Source organism: Lithobates pipiens, unplaced genomic scaffold (assembly GCF_037356315.1).
Source record: "Lithobates pipiens isolate NorthernLeopardFrog02 unplaced genomic scaffold, aLitPip1_a1.2 Scaffold_24, whole genome shotgun sequence".
In the NCBI taxonomy this organism is placed as follows: domain Eukaryota; kingdom Metazoa; phylum Chordata; class Amphibia; order Anura; family Ranidae; genus Lithobates; species Lithobates pipiens.
The window spans coordinates 4,382,576-4,402,401 of record NW_027507786.1 but is presented as its reverse complement, the minus strand read 5'-3'; the positions used below and the strand labels follow the sequence as shown (position 1 = coordinate 4,402,401).

General features: G+C 45.1%; 1 protein-coding gene across 1 annotated transcript in view; it reads right to left on the bottom strand.

Moving 5' to 3' along the window:
- PTPN5 (protein tyrosine phosphatase non-receptor type 5) overlaps window positions 1-11,750 on the bottom strand; it is a 165,146-nt gene extending 153,396 nt beyond the window's left edge. The window contains exon 1 of the mRNA XM_077453529.1: window positions 11,403-11,750. The gene's annotated coding sequence lies outside the window, so the exon portion shown is untranslated. The remainder of the gene's footprint in view (window positions 1-11,402) is intronic.
- Window positions 11,751-19,826: the final 8,076 nt, after the last annotated feature.

Below are 19,826 nucleotides of genomic sequence, written 5' to 3'. Positions count from 1 at the left end.
ACGGAGACTCTTTACCATGTGATCAGCCGTGTCCAATCACGGCTGATCACAGTGTAAATGGGAAGAGCCGGTGATCGGCTTTCCCTCACTCGCGTCTGTCAGACGCGAGTAGAGGAGAGCCGATCGGCTGCTCCTCTGACAGGGGGGGTCTGTGCTGATCGATTATCAGCACAGCCCCCCCGAGGATGCCCACACTGGACCACCAGGGACACCACTAGACCACCAGGGAAAAGGTAATAAAAACCCATAATCCTCCCTAGACCACCAGGGTGCCAGTCAGCACAATGGGTGCCAATCAGTGCCCATAATGGATGCCAATCAGTGGCCACAATGGGCATCACTGATTGGCATGCATTATTGTTTGGCACTGATTGGCATCCATTACTATAACACCGATGCCGCCTATGAGTGCCCACCTGTGCCGCCTATGAGTGCCCACCTGTGCCGCCTGAGTGCCCACCTGTGCCGTCTGAGTGCCCACCTGTGCCGCCTATGAGTGCCCACCTGTGCCGCCTATCCATGCCCACCTGTGCCGCCTATCTATACCCACCTGTGCCGCCTATCCATGCCCACCTGTGCCACCTATCCATGCCCACCTGTGCCGCCTATCCATGCCCATCCGTGCCGCCCATCTGTGCCAGCTATCAGTGCCAATTTGTGCCACCTATCAGTGTCCGTCCGTGTCGCCCATCCGTGTCGCCCATCCGTGTCGCCCATCCGTGTCGCCCATCAGTGCCGCCTATCAGTGCCACTTCATTGGTGCCACATTGGTGCCCATCAGTGCCACCTTATCAGTGCCCATCAGTGTAGCCCCATCAGTGCCCATCAGTGAAGGAGAAAATGTACTTATTTACAAAGTTTTGAAACTGAAACAAAAAAAAACATTTTTTTTTTCAAAATTTTCTGTATTTTTTTATTTGTAGCGCAAAAAATAAAAACCGTAGAGGTGATCAAATACCACCAAAAGAAAGCTCTATTTGTGGGAAAAAAATGATAAAAATTTCATTTGGGTACAGTGTTGCATGACCGCGCAATTGTCATTCAAAGTGCGACAGCGCTGAAAGCTCAAAATTGGTCTGGGCAGGAAGGTGTTTAAGTGCCCGGTATTGAAGTGGTTAAAAATCCACAAGGACTTTTTTTTTTACTACTACTATTCCTTTATATTGGCTTTTCAAATTTACAAATGCAGCAATTTAGAAATTGGATGAAAGGTTTAGCACTGGAAAACACTTTTTGAAAGATAAAAAGTGCATTTTATACACATCTATATAGATCAGACCAACATGAGGGACAAATGAGGAGGAAAGAGAGACAGAGGGACTTTGCTCCAAATCGCCCTCGAAATCCGGGACAGTTGGGAGCTATGACATTATTATATACCAGATCACTGCTACATTATTCTATACCAGATCTTTTCCACATTATTGCATACCAGATCACTGCTACACTATTATATACCAGCTCATTGCCACATTATTATATACCAGCTTTCTGCGAAATGATTATATACTAGCTCAGGGTCACCTCAGTATTTGTCAGATCAGTGCCACATTGTTATATACCAGGTTAGGCTTGGTTTACAACTATGCAGTTTGCTTTTGATTTGTCTCTGCAGTGCTTTTTGTGGTGCATTTTTTTGCACACACGTTTTTGACAAGTTTTTTTCAGCCAATTTGTTGTCTTGTTGGGTGGAGTAAAAAAAAAAAAAAAAAAACGCAAATCGCATCTAGATCACAGTAAAATCAAGGCAAAAATGCACTGCATGCTTTTCTGCAGCTTCTCCGTCGAAGTCTATTGAACCAAAAATATATATGGAAGGCAATAATTTTACTATTTTGTGTGCCACTTCCAAAATTGTAAACAAAGAATTAGAGCACCCCTAGTGGTGGACTTTTTAGGCACGTACATTCTAAAAAGTCCACCACTAGGGGTGCTCCAATTCTTGATTGAACCAAAAATGCACCGTTTTGCTTTTGAAAAAGTCCCTAACCCTTTCCAAAAACGCAACGGCTGAAAAAAGCATAGATGTGAACTTGTCCCATAGGAAACCACATTAAATGGACTGTAGTGCGTTTCTGAAAAAAAAAAAAGAAAGAAAAATGTATAGGTGTGAGCCGAGCCTGAGAGCCACATCACTATATACCAACTTATAGACACATTATTTTATACCAGCTAAGTACTATATTAAATTATACCAGCTATGGGTCACATTATTATATATACAGGGGTGGCACTGCCCGAGTGCCCCGTGCATCTAGGGGGCCCCATCAGGGTTGCCAGCCTCAGTAAAACCAGGCACAGTATGTAAAAATCTGTGTTTTTTTTACATCTGTCTCTGAAATGTCCCTTACCGACATCCTTTTGGTCTAAAAATCCCGAGATTATAGCTGCCCCACCTCTCCAGCACCTTCTCAGCCAATAGAAACATGTCTGTGTATACTGTGTGATTGTATACTGTGTGTGTGTTTGTGTATACTGTGTGGCCCCATAATGTCTGATTGCCTGGGGGCCCCATAATCTCCTATTGCCTGGGGGCTCCATGAGTTGTCAGTCCACCCCTGTATATATATTAGCCTGATGTAGCATTATTATATATCAGATCATTGCAACATTTTTATATACCAGCCCAATGCCACATTAATACCAGCTCAGAATTACCCTTTCTTATACCAGCTTACTGTCTCATTATCAGGGAGATGGGAAAAGCAGATTTCTCCTTCATTCTCAGCAAAGATCTTGATCTCTGACCATTGGGTTATGGCACCACCTTTGGGAGTATGACACTAGGCACCAGTGGTGGCTGGTGATCAAAATGTTTGGGGGAGCGCAAACAAACTGAAAAATTCTTGAAAAAAATACATCAATTGCAGCCTCACTGTGCCCATCAAATGCATCCACTGTGCCCATCAAACGCAGCCACTGTGCCCATCAAACGCACCCACTGTGCCCATCAAACGCAGCCACTGTGCCCATCAAACGCATCCACTGTGCCCATTAAACGCAGCCACTCTGCCCATCAAACGCAGCCACTGTGCCCATCAAACGCAGCCACTGTGTCCATCAAACGTAGCCACTGTGCCCATCAAACGCAGCCACTGTGCCCATCAAATGCAGCTACTGTGCCCATCAAATGCAGCCACTGTGCCAAACGCATGCCACTGTGCCCATCAAACGCAGCCACTGTGCCCATAAAACGCAGCCACTGTGCCAAACGCAGCCACTGTGCCCATCAAATGCAGGTATTGTGCCCATCAAACTCAGCCACTGTGCCCATCAAACGCAGCCACTGTGCCCATCAAATGCTGACAATGTGCCCAATTGGCTGAGAATCAGTTCAGTGTTAGGAAAGTGAATATTCATGCGCTTTTCTAACACACCTGGGTGGGCTCATAGCGCAATGCTTTGCTCCACGAGTTTACCTTTTTTAAAGCCTGTTAGAGCCTATGGCTCTAATCCGGTGCTTCAAAAAAAAAAATACAATACTTTTATATACACTGCATTTCACCTTCCTAGTGTAACAAAACAACTTTCAATTTTTAAAACTACTCCACACTGATTTTTTTTTTTTTCAATTTTTCCGAAAATTTTTATTTTTTCCCAGAGAAAACAAAAAAAGGAAAAAACTTTTTTTTTTTCCTATGGCTTAAAATTTTCCAGAAATGTTACATCTCTTGGGAAGACAAGAGGGACTGGTGAAGAACGGGACGTGTTCTGCATTCCCTTCTTGCAACGCTATAGAATTCAGAGTGAAGGTTAATGACATTGATGGTGTCTGCTGGTTCCTGGCATGAAGTGCTTAAAACGGTAATAAACCCAAAAGCTAACATGTATTATATTGCAGCTTATTTCTTATGCCGCGTACACACGATCTGAGTTTTCGTCAGAAAAATCTTGGACGGTTTTTCCGACGGAATTCCGCTCAAGCTTGGCTTGCATACACACACGGGTCAAACAAAAGTTCTCTGAACTTTTGACCGCCAAGAACGCGGTGACGTACAACACTACGACGAGCCGAGAAAATTAAGTTCGATGCTTCCGAGCATACTTCGAATTGTTTCCGAGCATGCGTAGGAATTTTGCTCGTTGGAATTGCTACAGACGATCCAAATTTCTGGAAAATTCGAGAACCTGCTCTCAAGTCCAATGGAGCGTACACACGATCGGAATTTCCAACCAAAAGCTCTCATCGGACTTTTGCTGGCGGGCTTTCCGATCGCGTGTATGTGGAATAAGATATGATGCTTTCCATTTTAGGCTTTCTTTCTTTTATCTTCATCTGGTCATCTAGCTAGCAAGTCCGCTGTTTTTCAAAAGAACAAGCTCTCTTGCAGATGTATCAGTTACAGGGATGAGTCAAACCATTTACCACAGACAGGGGTGCTTACAATAATCAGCTGTTACTTATTGTGAAACCTTTATCCCAAAAAGGTAAACAAAAAAAAAAAAAAACTGCTGTAACTGATTATAAAGTGTTAGCTGAGTTTGGCTTCAAATTGTTAGTATATCTAAATCTGCTAGTACATCTAACATACCCCTTACCATAGACTGCCAATGCTGCAAATCCTGCTGTCCAGAGGTGACAGCGAGGGGGTTTCGCATCCGATCAGGTAGCTGCAGCCTCCGGGATTGTGTGTAAAACTGACATATCACCTGACATATTGCCACGCATGCCAGAGTGACAGCAATAATTCTAGCACCAGACCTTCTTTGTAACACTAAACTGATGAACTGTAGGGGGTTTTTGAGGCGCCGCCTATAGAAAATGTAGGGTACTGAAGTTTGTCGCCATTTCACAGGCGCACACAAACTTAAAGCGGGAGTCCGCCGGGAGTTCCGCCGTTTTTTTTTTTTTTAAAAGCCAGCAGCTACAAATACTGCAGCTGCTGACTTTTAAAATAAGTACACTTACCCGCCCAGCGCGCCCGCGATGTCGGCACCCGAAGCCGATCTCTCGATCGTTTCTCGGGTGCTGCCGCCGCCATCTTGGGTATGGGAATCAGGAAGTGGAGCCTTTCGGCTTCATTTCCCGGTTCCCTACTGCGTATGCGCGAGTCACGCTGCGCAATAAGGATGGACCCGCTGCCTCTGGGATCCGTGTGTTTCCCAGCAGACAGCGGGGGACTTTCGGAAAGGGGCGTAGATTCTGCAGAATCTACGCCCCTTTCCGCAGAGAGCTATCCCGGCAGTGGGTGCAGATACCTTAACTGTACAGGTACCTGCACCCCCCTCCCCCCTGAAAGGTGCCAATTGTGGCGCCGGAGGGGGGGAGGGTTCCAATGAGCGGAAGGTCCACTTTAGGGTGGACCTCCGCTTTAAGGTTTGACATGTTGGGTATCTATTTACTCGGTGCAACCTCGTCTTTTATATTTTACCAAAAATGTGGGTAGCTTATAGTGTATATGGCAATATTATGTGACATAAAAAAAAATTTGAGCTACCACTATTTTATTCTCTAGGCCAGTGATGGCGAACCTTGGCACCCCAGATGTTTTGGAACTACATTTCCCATGATGCTCTGGCACTCTGCAGTGTAGTTGAGCATCATGGGAAATGTAGTTCCAAAACATCTGGGGTGCCAAGGTTCGCCATCACTGCTCTAGGGTGTCTGCTTTCAGAAAACATATAATGTTTGGGGGTTTTATGTAATCTTCAGGCCTAAAATAATTTTTAAAACGTGTGAAAGGGTTAATGCTATAGGAATAGCAGTGTGGAGCATTACTTTCTAACCTGCCCTGTAGGGGGCGAACTCTCTGTCTCTATATCACCTCCCTACAGGTGCTCGGCTTTTAATAAAAGTTTCAGGTCACATTTGCTATGAGTTGGCAGCTCAATTTAAAAAAAACAAAACAAACTGCCCTATCCACGCGACGTCCATAAAGCCTTCAAGCGGTTAAAACAAAGTGCTGTTTTTTTAGCTGATGGCTCTACATCCTGATCGCTTTTAAAGTCTTGAGAATGAGAACAGGGAGACATTAGGGATTCACACACTCCAAAGTCTCCACAAAGAGGATCTGTCATCTGCCTATGCTATCTCATAGGGGTCCTATTAGCTCTGAGTGTTTGCATGCGCTGTCAGGAGCTGTCCATGGTTGGGGAATGGAATCGTCTGGCTGCACGGCTTCTTCACCAGCCATATGTTTTACAAACTGTCTGTAAATTTACGTAAATTTGCGGGTGGTTGGCAACCCTTGTGTGCAGATGGGAGCTTAGAGCCCGGGAAACATAAGGGTTATTCACCCTATGTCCCCTTTTTACCTTTATCACCAAAAATTAAAGTGAAAGACAGTCACAAATTTTGGGGGGGGGGGGGGAATCTAGGGGCTAGAGGAGACACTGCTGGAGGTTGTGAACAATAAGGGGGGGTTGATGGTTCTGCAGCAAGGCTGGAGGGCATTATACGAAATTGTGGGAAATTGTGGGTTCTGAGCCCTGTTATGGCACCTTGGCGCACTCCAGGGCACTCCTGGAGGATGGGGGTACTATTGGGGCTTGATTACTATGGGGGACTGAAGGCTCTTCAGCAGGCTGGAGGGCACTGTGGGACGTTAGGGAGCCACTTTTGGGACTGGGCACTCTCATAGCGCCTGGGGGCACTGTGGAACACTCCTGGAGATTGGGGGTACTATGGGGGGGGGCTGATGCCTTTGTAGCAGGCTGGAGGGCACTGTGAGAAGTTAGGGAGCCACTATGGGGGCTGAGGAATCTCATGGGGCCTGGGGCTACTGTGTGTGTGTGTGTGTGTGTGTGTGTGTGTGGGGGGGGGGGGGTTGAGGGACACTGTTGGAGGTTGGGGGCACTACAGGGCTGATAGCTCTGTAGCAGGCTGGGGAGCGATTTGGGCACTGAGGACCTTTATGCAGCCTGCAGGCACTGTGGGAGTTGAGGGGCACTGTGGGACACTGTTGGAGGTTGGGAGCACTATGGGGGCCCAAAGGCAGGATGGGGGGCATTGTGGGAAGCTGGCTGCTAGCGTGGGAGGTTTGGAGGGGACTATGGGAAACTCTTGGAGGTTGGGGGCACTATGGGGGCCCAAAGGCAGGATGGGGCGCATTGTGGGAGGCTGGGTGGTAGTGTGGGAGGTTTGGAGGGGACTATGGGAAACTCTTGGAATTGGGGGCACTATGGGGGCCCAAAGGCAGGATGGGGGGCATTGTGGGAGGCTGGCTGGTAGTGTGGGAGGTTTGGAGGGGACTATGGGAAACTCTTGGAATTGGGGGCACTATGGGGGCCCAAAGGCAGGATGGGGTGCATTGTGGGAGGCTGGGTGGTAGTGTGGGAGGTTTGGAGGGGACTATGGGAAACTCTTGGAATTGGGGGCACTATGGGGGCCCAAAGGCAGGATGGGGGGCATTGTGGGAGGCTGGGTGGTAGCGTGGGAGGTTTGGAGGGGACTATGGGAAATTCCTGGAGCTTGGGGGCACTATGGGGGCCCAAAGGCAGGATGGGGGGCATTGTGGGAGGCTGGGTGGTAGTGTGGGGGGTTTGGAGGGGACTATGGGAAACTCCTGGAGGTTGGGGGCACTATGGGGGCCCAAATGCAGGGTGGGGGCATTGTGGGAGGCTGGGTGGTAGCGTGGGAGGTTGGGGGGGGCACTATGGGAAACTTCTAGAGGTTCAGGCACTATGTGGAGCCGAAGGCACTACAGCAGGCTGGGGAACACTGTGGGATGTTGGGAATAATGTGAGGGCTGAGGGATCTCTTGGGACCTGGGGGCACCATGTCAGGTTGGAGGTACTATGATAGATTAGGGGATCTGAAGTTGACTGAAGACCAAGTAGAAGGAAGGCCTCAGCCTGGTGATTGAGAAAGACTGCCCAGGAAAGTGTAGAAGTGACAAAGCACCCTAAATTTACCAAGATCAGCAAACCCCACTCAGCCCATTTACTAACATTGATTCTCTTCTTGGTTTTATCAGGTCTCTGATCCTGCAAGCGTTGCTTGTCAGCAGGTAAGAGCACTGCGGTGACACTGTGTTTAGAATACTCAATAGGTAGCTAGAGATAGGCTAGCTAATGCTCTGTATATTAAACATACACACACACACACACATATATATATATATATATATATATATATATATATATATATATATATATTTTTTTTTTTTTGTAAATATACACAGAGACACACAAACACACACACAAAATACAGAACATTCTGATCACTTCCAATCAATAGCTCCTTGTTACATCTCATCTATGGAGAGGAAGCAACAAATCTTCTACAAACGTGCAACAGCTTTAATCTTCAAACTCAGCGCCTGGTACGGTACATCTCAGCCATTGTGTTTTATGTATTATATTATATTACATTTATGAGTTTGTTGTTACATTACTGTAAGATGGACAACAACAAATCATTCAAATATAGAGAAAAATAAAGACTTCATTGGGTGCTCAGCACTGAAAGGAGCTGTAATGTAAATTGCTGATATCAATAATTCACAACCTTTGATTACCATTGAGAAATCCACTGAGGTCAGATTCTAGGTATATGTATGTGTGTGTTTATGTATGTTTGGGTGATTGGTAAAAGAGAGAGAGAGAGAGAGAGATTATATAGGTGAGAGAAAGGATAAGAAAAAGAAAGGAAGTAAGAACATAATATAGAATAAAGAGAGAGGGGGAAGAAAGAGAGGGGGGGGGGGGGGTGAGGAGGAGAGAGAGGAAGAGGAGAGGGGAGGGGGGGGGGGAGAATTGATTATATACACAAGAGACAGGATAAGAAAAATAAAGGGGGGGATCATGTAGATTAGAGAGAGAGAGATGGAGAGAGAGAGAGAGATGGAGAGAGAGGGAGAGATGTGGAGAGAGTGAGAGAGAGGTAGAGCGAGACGGAAAGAGAGAGAGAGGGAGGGAGAGAGAGAGAGAGAGAGATGGAAAGAGAGATGAAGAGAGAGGAAGAGAGAGGGAGGGAGAGAGAGGGGGAGAGAGGAGATGGAGAGAGAGAGAGATGGAGAGAGAGAGAGGTGGAAAGAGAAAGAGAGAGGGGTTGGAAAGAGAGAGAGAGAGATGGAGAGAGAGAGATGGAGAGAGAGAGAGATGGAGAGAGAGAGAGGTGGAAAGAGAAAGAGAGAGGGATTGGAAAGAGAGAGAGAGAGATGGAAAGGGAGAGAGAGAAATGGAAAGAGAGAGAATTGGAAAGAGAGAGAGATAAACTGAGAGAGAGAGAAACAGAGAGGGAGAGAGCAACTGAGAGAGAGAGAGAGAAACGGAGAGAGAGAGAGAAACGGAGAGAGAGAAACGGAGAGAGAGAGAGAAACAGAGAGAGAAGCAGAGAGAGGGGGGAGAGAGAGAGAGAAAGAGAGAGAGACAGAGGGAGAGAGAAAGAGAGAGAAAGAAAGAGAAAGATGGAGAGAGGTGGAGAGAGAGAGAGAGAGAAATAGAGAGCATGCGAGAGATAGAGATGGAGAGAGAGAGATGGAGAGAGAGAGAGATGGAGAGAGAGAGAGAAACAGAGAGAGAGAAACAGAGAGAGAGAGAAAGATGGAGAGAGATGGAGAGAGAGAGAGCACGAGAGAAAGGTGGAGAGAGAGAAATAGAGAGAGAGAGAAATAGAGCGAGCGAGACAGAAAGAGAGAGAAAGAAATAGAGAGAGTGAGCGAGAAATAGAGAGAATAGAGAGAGAGAAATAGAGAGAGAGAAATAGAGAGAGCGAGAGAGAAATAGAGATAGCGAGAGATGGAGAGAGAGAGAAATAGAGAGAGCGAGAGAGAAATAGAGAGAGAAAGAGTGAGAGAGAGCTAAAGAGAGCGAGAGAAATGGAGAGAGAGAGAGAGAAATAAAGAGAGCAAGCGAGAGATGGGGGGAGAGAGAGAGAAAGAAATGGAGAGAGAGAGAGAGAGAAAACAGAGAGAGAGAGAGACAGAGAGAGAGATGGAGAGAGAGAGAAACAAAGAGAGAGAGAGAGAGAGAGAGATGGAGAGAGAGAAAGAGAGAGACACGGAGAGAGACCAAGAGAAAAACACAGAGAGAGAGAAACGGAGAGAGAGAGATGGAGAGAGAGAGAGAGAGAGAGAGAGAGAGGAGTATAAGAGAGAAGGAGGGAGCGAGAGAATGAAAGAGAGGGAAAGAGGAGGGAGATTAGAGGGATAGAGAGAGAAAGACGGAGAGAGAAAAAACAGAGAGAGAGAGAGAGAGAAAGAAAGTGAGAGCCAGAGAGAAATAGAGAAATTGAGAGAGAGAGAGAGAGAGAGAGAGAGAGAGAGAGAGAGAGAGAGAGAGAGAGAAACAGAGAGAGAGAGAGAGAGAGAAACAGAGAGAGAGAGAGAGAGAGAAACAGAGAGAGAGAGAGAGAGGGAGAGAAACAGAGAGAGAGAGAGAGAGAGAAACAGAGAGAGAGAGAGAGAGATGGAGGGAGAGAGAGAATGAAAGAGAGGGAAAGAGGAGAGAGATTAAAGGAGGGATAGAGAGAGAAAGATGGAGAGAGAAAAAACAGAGAGAGAGAAATTGAGAGAGAGAGAAAGAGAAAGCGAGAGAAATAAAGAGAGCGAGAGATGGGGAGAGAGAGAGAGAAAAACAGAGAGAGAGAGACGGAGATAGAGAGAGAAACAGAGAGAGAGATGGAGAGAGAGAGGAGTATAAGAGAGAAGGAGGGAGAGAGAGAGAATGAAAGAGAGGGAAAGAGGAGAGAGATTAAAGGAGAGATAGGAGTGGGGGAGAACAGAAGATAATATACATTAGAAAGGAAAAAAAGATAGAAAGAGTTATATAGATAAGAAAGGGGGAGAGAAAGAAAGAGAGAAAGAGGAGATAGATAAAATATGTATGGCAGATAAAGAGAGAACATGATAGATACTATTCAATAAATACTAAAGAGAGAGTGGGATGAGGTTGGTAGATTTGAGTTATCAGGGGAGAGCTGTAGATAGATAGGTGGAAAAATAGATAAGTAGAGAGATAAAACAGACACAACATAGGTAGAGAGATGGAAGATAATATGTTAGGGGAATAAAGAGATGAGTAAAGGAGAGAGGTTTACATAGATAGACAGACAGACAGTAAGGTAGATGGATCATATTCATTCTATAGGTAGAAGCAAGGAGAGGATGTGGCAGGTATATATGAATTAGGTTATGGATGGATAGAAAGAATGCATGATAGATAGATAGATAGATAGATAGATAGATAGATAGAAAGATAGATAGATAGATAGATAGATAGATAGATAGATAGATAGATAGATAGATAGATAAAGTAGATAGATAATCAAGCATACATTTATTTCCAGCAATATAAAATATAACTGCAATATACATCACATTAAATAGCCCCCCTTCCATAGATCAGTATGCAGTCTACACATTCATGCTATTATAACATACATGAAGCTGCATCCTTTACATAGATAACATCATGCAAAAAAAAAAAGAATCTCATGTATGTACAAATTGCAGTATTACCTTATCAGATTGGATGTTTATGTTGTACGTTCTGATCCTAAAAATTTTTCCTTTTCCTCCCACAACAGGCTCATATGTCAGGGCTGGGAGTGGGATTCATCCTTTTATGAATCAGTGCTGCGGATTCTGAAGCTGTGCTGGGAAGGATGCTGCTTGTATATTATTACACCCTCTCCTCTTTGGTAGCATCCTACCCACCGCTGGCTCTGTACACCCACCTACCTTGCTGCAGCCCCCTTCTCTCTCTCTCTCTCTCCTTCTATTCCCCTTGCTGATTTTTTTTTTTCAGATCAGTAACTTGATTGATAGGTAAGCTTGCAGTGCCCACCCACACATTTTTTTTTTTTCCTGAATAGAAGATAGGAAAAAAAAAGACAGAGAGCAGAGGAGGAGAGGAGGAGAGGAGGAGAGGAGGGGGGAGAAGGAAGCATGAATGAAAGGCAAAGTCCAGCAATGCAGAGAAAGCTCGGCTTCACCAGGGGCAGCTCCACAATTGTGGGATTTTCCCCACATTACAAGAAACCCCATTTATTGTACCCATGCAATACAAATGAACACTTGACCCCAGTGAGGGGCAGAAGTCTGCATGGAAGATGTAAAAAGAAAGTATTCTGAAAGGGTTTGATGTTTAAATCTAATCCAATGATTCCTACTGGAAGGTTTGGTGTAAGGAGGACAGGAGAGAAGAGGCGGATCAGGTGGAATGGTCAGCGGACTTCTGTGTGTTTTTCTCAATGAGACATCATTTTATATAATGTCAGGAAGAGAGATTAACATTGTGAATCACCAACAGAGGCCTTTTGCAGTGTTTTTTTTTTTTTGTCTAATCTTCATTGGCAGTGCTAAATTTATAGTTGCAAATTTGTATTTATTTTTTGCATTTGTAGGTTTACATTAACCACTTGCCTACGGGGCACTTACAGCGCTGTCGCACTTTGAATGAGAATTGCGCGGTCGTGCTGCACTGTCAGGGCCGTTTTTAAGGCAGGGCAAAAGGGGCAGCTGCCCTGGGCCCTGTCATTGTTGTGGGGCCCAAAGCAGCTGCTTCATACTTGCCAACTATCCAGGTTTAAATTCCCTCGCCCCTTGAGGTTTTAGTCCTGTGCTGTGTCCCAGATGACTCACTTGGAGACCCTGTGTTTACATGTACATTACCGGCATTCATATGTAAATAGAGGTGGCCGGTGGCATTGATATGTATATCATGCCCCCCTGAGGTCATAGCCATAGTAATCTCTAGCAACCAATCAACAAGCAGAATTAATGTGCTGTAACCTCTAGCAACTAACTAGTGAGCTGTAATGTGTGCTGTAACCTCTAGCAACCAGTCAGTGAGCGGTAATGATACACTGAAACCTCTGGCAACCAATCACAATAGCTGCCTGATCTGATTCAATAAACTGATTTTGAGTCTAGCTGCTATTTATTGTATGTCTCAGAGCAGGTGGAGAGCGAAACTGCATGGGGAGGGGGCCCCCAAGAAAAGTTTTGCCAAGGGTCCAATCAATATTAAAGACTGCCCTGTGCACTGTACCCAAACAATTTTTTTTTAATCATTTTCTTCACCCAAATAGAGCTTTCTTTTGGTGGTATTTAATCATTGCTGGGTTTTATATTTTTTACAAAAAAAAAAGACCAAACATTTTGAAAAAAAAAAAGTTTTTTTACTTTTTTTCTGTCAGTAAATTTTGTAACTAAGTAATTTTTCACGCCTTCACTGATGTGCGCTTATGAGGTGGCACCAATGGGCACTGATAGGCTGAACTGGTGGGCACTGATGAGGTGGCACTGATGAGGAGGCACTAATATCCTGCACTTATGGGCACTGATAGGTGGCACTGATGTGCACTGATAGGCAGCACTGATGGGCACTGTTAGGTGGCACTAATAGGTGCCACTTGTGGGCACTGATAGGCTGAACTGGTGGACACTGATGAGGTGGCACTAATATGCCGTACTTATGGGCACTGATAGGTGGCACTGATGGGCACTGTTAGGTGGCACTGATGGGCATTAATATGACAGCGTCCCAGAATGAGAGCAGCACCACTCCACCGTCATTTGACGGCGGGACGGGTAGAAACCTGTTAAAGAACTTCTACACAAACCTTTCTAAATAAATTTCAGGTCTTGGGGAACCCTTACTAAAACCATTTCATCAGGGGGTCAATGGGGAAGATATTACTTACGTTGGTGGACAGTAGCAACCAAGCTTGGCTCTTCCAAGTAGCCTTGGCCCCAGAACCATGCAAGCACCATCACATGGAAGGTCAATATGCCATAGCTCCAGAAGCCCCTAGCAGCCTCTGGAAGAACCCTGGTTGATAATGTCTGGTTTGAAGACTCAGCCCCCCCTTTCATTTTCAGGTCTTGGGGAGGGGGTCATTGGGAAAAATGTCCACCTAGATTACAGGGATGGTCAGAATGCCACCCTTATGGACAGATAAAAAGATAATTGGGTCAAATTATTCACAAGTTGGTATTATTAGTTAGTTTGTTAGTTTCCCTGCACAGTCCCATCCCCCCTTCAGTTAGAACACTCCCTAGGACACATATTAACCCCTTCACTGCCCCCTAGTGTTAACCCCTTCACTGTCAGTGACATTATTACAGTAATAAATGCAATTTTAATCAAACTGATCGCTGTATTAATGCCAATGGTCTCAAAAATGTGTCAAAATTGTCTGACGTGTCCGCCATTATGTCCCAGTCATGCCGCCATTACTAGTAAAAAAAAAAAATATATATTAATAAAAATGCCATAAATCTAGCCCCTATTTTGTAGACGCTATAACTTTTGTGCAAACCAATAAATATGCGCTTATTGCGATTTTTGTTGTTTTTTACTAAAAATATGTAGAAGAATATGTATCGGCCTAAACTGAGGAAAAAAATTTTTTTCTATCAATTTTTTGGGGATATTTATTATAAAAAAAATTAAAAATAATGCGTTGTTTTCAAAATTGACGTTCTTTTTTTGTTTATAGCGCAAAAAAATATAAACCGCAGAGGTGATCAAATACCACCAAAGGAAAGCTCTATTTGTGGGAAAAAAAAGAACGTCAATTTTGTTTGGGAGCCACGTCGCACGACCGCGCAATTTTCAGTTAAAGCGAAGCAGTGCCGAATCGCAAAAAGTGGTCTGGTTGTTAACATACTATAACAAAATACTAGGGTTGTTACTGATTAAAATTTTCGTGTTCGATTAATCAATATTTTTTTTATCAATGAATCGACTAATTTCGATTAATTATAACGCACATACAGATCCAACTACTTTTTAGCTGATCTCCTTGCATTGCAACTCTGCATTAGTCAGTGGTAAATGTGGTATACAGTATATACAATCAGCCGACACTAGTTAGTTTCCACAATCCATGACTTAACTTCACAGTTCACACAAATACGTTTTAAATTCAAACTGTAGCACTGACATAAGTTTTTTTTTTTTTTTTTCACAGTAGCGTGACAATCCCTCCACCTCCGGTCTAACTAATCACTCTCACCTTATGGCATGGACTCCTGTGCAAACAGGTGGTCATGCAAGTGGGTATCAAAAGGGTTAACACGGACCATAAACTTCTCTCACGTCTCCTTATATCTCAGCAAGGACGCCAGGTCATGGGTAGAAAGAAGAGATCTAAGTGCTCACCGCTTAAGTATGAGATTTCATTTTTGTATTCAAACACAAACTACTCGCATAAAGATGATAAAAACACAGCATGTAAAGCCGACAATCATGTTAGTTCCATAGGGCAGCAGCGGGTGACGTTGTGCGTAGCTCCTCCCCCGTCCGCGTTACGTTCAAACAGAACTTCGACGTCACCGGACTCCTCCCTCCTTCCCTTCGTTAGCAGACGGAGGCACTTGGGGAAGGGGGGAGGAGTCCGGTGACGTCGATGTTCGTGACGTCACTGGATCTCCGACGGAACTCCCTGAAGACCCAGAAGCCAGAGGAGAGATGAGTACCGATCAAAAGAATTTTGATTGATAAAAAAAATGAATCGATTAAATCGAGGAATTAATCTTTAATTTCCGCAGCCCTACAAAATATATATCAACAATTACAGATTGTATTTTGACCTTTCTTATGTGTAAACTACATGTATTGTACTTTCTTTTTTTTTTTGATATATGACAAAACTTTTTGTACCAAATAAAAATTGTTTGTAAACAAAAAATAAATAAAGCCTATTGGGTCGTGCAACTAGTTTTGCAGAGTAGTGTTGACCCTAGAGCTAATCAGCCACCATCAGGATGGGAGGTCAATCAGCTCACAGCTCACACCACTAGCAACCTCTGGGGGAAACTCATTGAAAATGCCCGCTATAGCTTGCTATTGATTGGCAAGTGTGTCCTGTTCAGTATTGCTGCCCACCAGCTGTTTTTATTGGCACCGGCAAGAAGCTGCCGTTGCTCAGAGCTGGTGGTCTATCTGTGTTTGGCCATGTCTGCTCAACATGAATCCTGGGTTTTTGGAGACGGGCTTTGATGCCCTAGCAAACATTGGCAGCATTGGCAACACACTTGATTAGTAGGGGGTTCTAGGCACAAATAGCAGGGGCAAGTGGAAAAGGTACCCAGTTTTTTTTTTTTCTCTAGGATAAGATACATTGCCTGCACACCAACAAACTTGAAAATCTCCAATGAAAATCTCTTTTCATTACTTGATCACATAGAGAAGCTTCTGCTCTTTGAAACAAGATTGTTGGTGTGCTGGTAACACATCTTATGAACATTATTCATCGTGACCGGTTGGGAGCTGTTGCCGCACCCTTTTAGCCACACGGTTGATTCCAGTATAATTTGTGAAAGGAATTTACTCTAGGGCCCTTTTTTTCCCCCCTCTAGACTCCCTCCCTGAATTCTAAGGCGCCGTGCACACGGTCGGAAATTCTAACTACAAAATCCGTTAGATTTTTTCGGACAGATTTTGGCCGAAACTTGTCTTGCATACACACGGTCAGAAAAGTTGTCGGAAAATCCGATTGTTCGCAACGAGGTGATGTTCGTTGCGTACGACGGGACTACGTAGAGGCTAGTAGCCAATAGCTTTCATCTCGTAATTTATTCTGAGCATATGCGTGGCACTTTGTCCAAACGATCGGAAAAAGTCTGATCGGATTTTGTTGTCGGAAAATTTTAGATCCAGCTCTCAAACTTTCAAAAGTCCGATCAGAGCCCACACACGAACGGATTTTCTGACGACATAATCCGATCGGACCTTTTCTGTCGGAATTTCCGGCCGTGTGTACAGGGCATTATTCTTATAACCGAACCCCCTTATTTTCCAGTTTTATAGACATCAATGCAAAAAACAAAACCTTACAGCTTTTAAACAGCTCAATGGTGCTTTAATAGAGAACTAAAACTCCTCTACAGTCTGTCCCCACTGGATGCTGCCGTCTTGCATAGCATAGAGAAGTGAAGCCAGGTTGTCAATCAGCTGAGCTGTAATGCCCGAGCAAAGGTTGGCAGCGTTTAGTGGGAGTTCTATATGCAAAAGGCAGCGATGAGCCTAAAGTGTACTCACTTTTTTCCAGGGGAGTTTCTGCTAGGTGGCAAAAAGACCAGAGGCTTCAGCCCGAAGTCCAAGGCGCAGGTTTTTTTTGGCTGGGCAGTGGGGTTGTGTGGTTGTATGGTGGGGGGTAAGTTCACTTGCTGGTTGCTGCCTGGCTTACCAGTGCCCTTACACACACTGACCTACCTGGCACACTCTGACCTACCTGACATACACTGACCTACCTACCTTACATACCCTGACCTACCTACCATACACTGACCTACCTGACCAGGAGACAGACTTCACATGTCCTGCAGCATTAGCTCAGCTCAGCCGTGGTGTGCGAGGCAGCCAAATGAGAGGAGGAGAGACGCCCCCCCCCCATGCGCCGAGCAGGGATCGATGTGGTGCAGCGGACTCATTGTAATTCCCGCCTTCTGGAGCCTACAGCGCCTATGATGGATGCCACACATCCCGCGGCCCTGCCATTGGCCCAGTGGGACATCCATCATAGGCGCTGCAGGCTTCAGAAGGCGGGACCTGTTATGTGACTTGGCCACATTTGGCGGCGCTCGGGACCAGATTGGTCCCCGCTTGGCGGCAGCGCTCGGAGCTAATAATAGAACAGTGCCCTGAGACCTGGGGATTTTTGGGGGCCCACTTGGGGCCCCCCCCAGACCGAAACCACTGTTTTTACCCAACTAAGAAACTAAAATTTCACCTAATTTGCCAGCTTTAGAGAAACCAAAACCGAACTGAACTTTTCAGCTTATAAGCAGCTTGATGGTGCATTGTTAACGAGATCTTTGATGAGCAGGATGTGACTGACAGCCTGGCTTCCCCTTCTCTATGCTGTGCAAGATGGCAGTACCCAGTGGGGCAATAACTGGATCTTTGGGGACAGATGTGAAAAGAGTTTTAGTTTACTGTGGCATTCTAGTAGCATTCTGACCATCCCTGTAACATATGTCTGACAGTCATATGCCACCTCTCTCTGCAGACATGGCGAAAGGCCAGTGGGAGGGTCTAGAGATGAAAATTAGGGCTTATCTGTTGACCTTTAGCAAAGAGTCAATATACGCTTCCATATCAGTTAACAGCATTGTTTATCCTGCTTAGAAAAACTATGAAGGTATCACCTGTGTTTACTAAGGATGAACAGAATTAGAGTTTTTATCTTGAAGAAAATAAAGAGATTTTGTCCAAATTTCGACATTTAGTCAAAATGGGTTGGAATCAAAGAGGAAGGCAAAATTAGGGTGGCTTACTGTGTTTTTTTTGTTGTTTGTTCTTTACAGGTGCAATGGAAATTAAACCACTTCTAATGCCGCCTACACACGATCAGATTGTCTGGCGGACTTCGATTGTGTGTGGGCTTTAGCGGACTTTTCCAGCGTGAAGTCCGGCGGACTAAGAAAGTATTTTTGCACTCCAATCTTCCCGTCGGACTTGGGTTTCAGCAGACAATACGTTCGTCAGTATGCTAATCCGGCGGACTAAGAATGACGCATGCTCAGAAGCAAGTACGAAAAAGGAAGCTATTGGCTACTGGCTATTGAACTTCCTTTTTCTAGTCCCGTCGTACGTGCTGTACGTCATCGCGCAAGCGAACGTCGGACTTTGTGTGTGTCCGTGTAGGGCCAAGTCCGTTCGGTAGAAAGTCCGCCGGATTATCCGTCGGATTGGATGTCGGACTAAGTACGCCAGACAATTCGATTGTGTGTACGCGGCATAAGGGTCATGGAGGTTCCTTTTAGGTATCCTGTACATGTTCCAAAAAAATGGCCCCTGATTAGCCGTCTCTTGTTATGTTTTCTTCGCTAAAAGAAAAAGAAAGAGCTTAAACCAACTTAATGGACAGCTAAAGAGACAATTGGGTCGTGCTGCTGGTTTTGGCGAGTAACATTGACCCTGGAACTTTGCAGGGACCATCAGTTGGAAAGTCAAGCAGCCACAGCTCAAGGAACCCCTAGCAACCTCTGAAGGAACCTTAGCTGAGAATGGCTTTCATACACTCTTCCCCCCCCCCTATTAATTAAGGGTGTCCTACTCAATACTACTTTCAACCAGTTATTTTACCGACACAGTCAAGAAACTCTGAAACTACCATTGCTCAGAGCTGATGGTCTATTGGTGTTTGAGATAAGGGCTTATCTGTTGATTTTTGTCAGAATCAACATTTGGCTATCAGGAAGAGCACTGTTTAGCCTGCCTAGGATAATTATGAAGGTACCACCTATGTTTCCTAGGGCTGAATGAAACAGAGTTTTCTCTTTCCTGAAATTTTAGCACAATTTAGAGATTTTGGCAAAATTTCAACAATTTACCCTAAGGCTCGGTTCACACAGGGGGCGACGCGAGGCGACACGACTTGACGTGCCGCGACCTGACAAGTCGCCCCCGTTCTGTACTACGGAACCGTTCTAAGAGGAGCGACTCGAGTCGCTCCGACTTAGAAAAAAGGTTCCTGTACTACTTTTGGGCGACCTCGGGCGACTTGCATTGACTTCTATACAGAAGTCATTTGCAAGTCGCCGCTGAGGTCGCGGCAGGTCGCGGCGCGGCAAGTCGTGTCGCCCCCTGTGTGAACCGAGCCTAACAATCACTGAACAGACAAAAAGGGGGAAAAAAAAACGCCCAAAAGACACTAATGCCACATACACACGACTGGACTTTGACAGCAAAGGTCAGACGGAACGAATCCGCCGGACAATTCAACCGTGTGTGGGCTCCATCTGACATTTGCTGTCGAAAAATCAGAGGGACTTTAGATTTAGAACATGTTTAAAATCTTTCTGACGGACTCGAGTCCGGTCGAAAAATCCGGTCGTCTGTGTGCTAGTCCGACGGACGAAAACCGACGCTAGGGCAGCTATTGGCTACTGGTTATGAACTTCCTTATTCTAGTCCGGTCGTACGTC